The sequence below is a fragment of the Vidua chalybeata genome, chromosome 22 (genome assembly GCF_026979565.1).
Source record: "Vidua chalybeata isolate OUT-0048 chromosome 22, bVidCha1 merged haplotype, whole genome shotgun sequence".
NCBI lineage: Eukaryota > Metazoa > Chordata > Aves > Passeriformes > Viduidae > Vidua > Vidua chalybeata.
The window spans coordinates 378,066-381,513 of record NC_071551.1 but is presented as its reverse complement, the minus strand read 5'-3'; positions in this window follow the sequence as shown (position 1 = coordinate 381,513).

The window sequence follows — 3,448 nt, the reverse complement described above, 5'->3', positions numbered from 1 at the left end:
CTTCTTAGAACCTTAAGACAGGGAGGAGGAACCCCATCCCCACCGAGCAGAGCTACATTATTTGTGTGCTGTGATTGTTGTAATATCACCCAGCAATGCCCTGAGAGTTCCTGCAGTATCTCCCAGTCTCCCTATTTCAGAAACTGATTTGTTGTGATGCCACAGAAGGTGCCTGGAGAAGTGATGAGTCCACTGACTCCTCCAGGGCCAAAGCAGCTCATAAAAGGCTTCTGCTGTGTCAGCTGCAGCCCAGCAGTTTTCATCACCACACTCATGAAAGATGTATTTTTCCTTTCTAAGGGTAGGAAGACATAATCCCCAAATGAAAATATCATTAACCCTCCTAATAAAACTGGGAAGAGGGAATTCCTGAGCAAAGTGTGTTCTGGGCATCTGCAGGACCCAACATCCCCTCTGCTGACCCTTGAGCAGACAATGTCAAGAGCAGCTCAGGCTGAACTCATTTAATATTTTCATTAAGAAAATTTATTTACAGTTTTGTTCTGAGAAACATAACCTGTTGTGTTCCTAGAATGAGGTATGGTTCTGTTGTTCTAGATCTGCCTTTTAGGAGAATTGCAGAAAATTTCAAATGAGGCAACCCAATGAGTTTGGGAGTAATGAAACCTGGGGGCTGCCTTGCAGAAGTGCCTGGGGAAATTAATTGTATTGCGTTTTGAGGGAAAGGAGGACTCTCCCTTCCATGGGTCATCAGCCAAGATCCTCTCCAAAGGTGACACTCTGCACATTCATTAAATCCTGCCCTTGATACCTTCCTGTTATCAACTTTGTCAGGCTGGGCTGAAACATGTAACACCAATTCACTCCTGTAAGCTGGGCTGAGTGTGAGAAGGAGCAACTGAACTGCCAGAAGTCCCAGCCACGGCATTCCTATTTCACCAAGTTTTGTTCAAGTGTTGTATAGAACTTTCTCCTCATGAAAATATATTTCCAAAACATATTTTCAAAATATCAGTCAGCTGCAGAAAGGTATTCTTTCACATTTGCCAGGTTTTGAACAAGCACCCAGGAACACTGCATTAATGGAAAAGAAGAATGTATTACAAGGAAGGTTCATCTTGCAGTCTCAGGCAGGACTTTGGAGCACAGGAAGAGCAGCTTTGTGTTTGTCTGCCTTTGCCAATGTCAACTGGAGGTAAGCCTGGCCCTGCCACCATCTCAGCCTGACGGAGATGGAATATCGCACTCATACCACCATGGGTCATTTCAGGTTTTCTTAGCCGAAAATTTACATTTTTAACTTCACCAAGACCAACAGCTTATGATTCAGTTCACATCCTCAGAAAAGTGGCCAGTCTGCATTCCAAGGCTGTATGAGATGAAGAGTTTACCATATCTCTTGGCTCCTTGTTCCAATGGTCACTTATTCCCACTGTTAAAAGGAGTCCTTTATCTCAAGCCAAACAACCACCAGCTTTGCTTTCCAATCCCTGGATCTTTTTCTGTCTTTGTCTTCTTAAAGAACCTTTGCACTCAAAGTATTCCCTCACATCAGTTCTCAGACATCACAATTAAATCACCTCTTAAAAACTGGATAAAATAAACAGATCATGTTCCATTTGTCTCTCACTGAGAATGATTTCTAGCCCTGGCATAATTTTCTTGTTCTTTCCAGAGTCTTTTCCAAGTTTTCAGTGTCACTCTCAAGCATAAGCACTAGACCTGAATGTGCCATTTCGCTGATGATGTCACTAAAATCACATGCAGGAGCAGTGCCACCTCCATGATATTCCATTTGTGCATGTCAGGGTCCTGTCTAGCCTAGTGGCAGTGTGACTGTCTGGTCTTGGGTTTCAGTTGAAGCCTGAACCCTCATAGGAGTCCCCATTCTCCCTATTCCATCATGGCAGAGTGGCCTGCACATGTCATATCAAGCCACTGAAGTGTCCCTGATTTTCTGTATTCCAGTCCCTGTGAACCCCTCATCCCTCCAGTTGATTTCTTCCTGTACCAAGTATGTGTCTGTGTTTTTCTTTAGATAAGGTTTTATCCCATCCCAGACAACCATTCTGTGCTGTCAGTAATCCCATAAACAAGCTTTTCCCATGATGTTCTTGTTCTTGCAGCAGACCAGTTGCTTCCAAGAGAGAAAGAAAATCCATGCTATCCCTTTGCATTAGAGACCAGGTGATTTCTGTAGCATTAAGTTAGGTATTTCTAAAATGAGAATGTTTTAGGTAGCATCACAGGTAGTCCAATGTTTGCATTCTGGAAAGGGCATCATGGTCTTGGCAGAGACAGTGCATCCCACTCTGAAAAAGCATCTAAAGTACTGAAAGGAACTAAAAGGACTTTCCATTTGGAGGGATCCACATTTCTTCTCCAGCTGCAGAGACTCCCAGAGAGCTCCTAGACTAGACAGCAAAGTGAGGCAAAGCCAAATGACAAAGTCAATTTTTTCAATTAGCAAGCAAGAGTAATAGAATTAGGGAATCACAGAATATCCTGAGCTGGAAGGGACCCACAGGGACCATGGAGTCCAACCCCTAGACTTACATAGACACCCCAACAATCCCACCCTGTGCCTGAGAGCATTGTACAAATGCTCCTGGAGCTCTGGCAGCCTTGGAGCCATGACCCGTCCCTGGGGAGCCTGTTCAGTGCTCCACGATCCTCTGGGGGAACGTCCTGTCACTGTAACCAGAGAGCAGAGATCAGCAACAGCCCCTCCACTGACACTTGTGAGGAAGATGTAAATTGTGTCCTCAGGAAGCTGTACAGTCAATGAAATGCAGCCTTCCAATCCCCCAAAATTCTTGGTCCAGCATTCATGCATGTATGTTTTAAGAGAGCTCAGGATCCTCCTGCAGCCCCAGCATGCTTGGAGCCAGGGCAGCAACATTGCTGTGCACCCCACCCTAGGCACTGTGGCTGTGGCTGGCCCTCATTCCCCTCCCAGGTGCTCACACTTTCCTCCAGCTCCCTTCACTACACATCTCACAGGGATCCTTCCCATCTTGCTGTTAGGGCTCTTAGTTAACAAAGTATTTAAGAGGTTTTGGTGCCTCTTAATAACACACTTAGAAATATCTTTGGTGTTAAGAGGTGAACTTCAATGAAGTACTTTGCCAAGGGAGGAGCATGGAAATGTCAGCTGGATTGTACCTATTTGAGCTGTATTGCTGAGAGGACAGTGTCAAACCCAAGCCCTGTGAAGCCAGAGGCAACCTGCTAGATTTCAGCAGAGAAGCTGGATGGGTTCCAGAGCCACCAGTCTGAGCCTGGAGCTCTTCACTGTCTCCCTGCAAATCCCAGGGAGACTTGGCTCTGCATGTGACCAGGAAAGGGGTGGGCGGAGGCTGTGTGAACTGTTTGGTGGACCATAAATTGCATTGTCTCATCCATGAACAGCACAGGGCAGCCTGTGCCCCATGTCCTCTGATGGGCAGCCTGGGCAGAGGCTGGTGGATTTCTGATGAAATAGTTT